The following is a 985-nucleotide window of genomic DNA, read 5'->3' as shown; positions in this document are numbered from 1 at the left end:
AGAGAGAGAGAGAGAGAGAGAGAGAGAGAGAGAGAGAGAGAGAGAGAGAGAGAGAGAGAGAGAGATGCATGTTTGCACAGATATCTATATGGGGACATTCCATTGATGAGGCATTTTGGTGTTATCGCCCCCTGCCTCTCGGACTAGGCACTGCGCTAATCACCCACACCTGCTCTGAGTTGGCTCATCATCCTCCAGGCTTTATAAGGAAGTGCTGGAGTTCATCTCGTCGCTGAAGCATCGCCTCTGTTGGGTATGAGCTCAGCCTGCTACCTGTTGTCTCCTAGAGAAATAATCTTACCTTTCTACCTGTTTTCAGAAGCGACCTCCAGCACGTTTATTCCTGCCTTGGAACCCGAGCCAAACTCACCTGGATCACATGCGCTGCCTCCCACGTAACCTTGTAAAAAAATCTGCACCTGTAAAATACTCACCTGTGGAACTTCACCTGTCGGAYCTCCTCCTCCAAGTTTCATCTCCTTCTCCAGCCCGTAAGCCTCATCCTCACCTTCTTAACTGCTCAAAACCAAACTGGAAAAACTGCCTGTTATTCACCCCTGCAAAAACTCTGTTTCAGGTCCCGTCCCCAGATCCCAGCACCGTTGTAAATAAAATCACTTTCTTTTTATATTCTCTGTCTCAGCCTCTGTTTATCATTAGTATCTGCTCACGTCGACCTCCACCTGAAAACCTGATAATTGACTCCCATTACATTTTTATATCCTAACCCTGATGACAAACCCTAAGGCTAACCTCACAGGTTGACCCTAAAACTAACCTAAGCTCAATTCAAACCTTGTTCCTAAACCCAACCCCCAACCCACCAATGACATTCAAACCAAATGGGGACTCGACATTTGTCCCCAAATGTAGGCATTTTGTCTTAAAATTGCCCCCAAATGTCACCAAAGCCAAACACACACAGAAACACACACACACATACACACACACACACACACACACACAAACCTCCTTGTGTTGGCAT

This window comes from Austrofundulus limnaeus, unplaced genomic scaffold (genome assembly GCF_001266775.1).
Source record: "Austrofundulus limnaeus strain Quisiro unplaced genomic scaffold, Austrofundulus_limnaeus-1.0 Scaffold928, whole genome shotgun sequence".
NCBI classification, from domain to species: domain Eukaryota; kingdom Metazoa; phylum Chordata; class Actinopteri; order Cyprinodontiformes; family Rivulidae; genus Austrofundulus; species Austrofundulus limnaeus.
Note: the sequence above shows the minus strand (reverse complement) of the source record.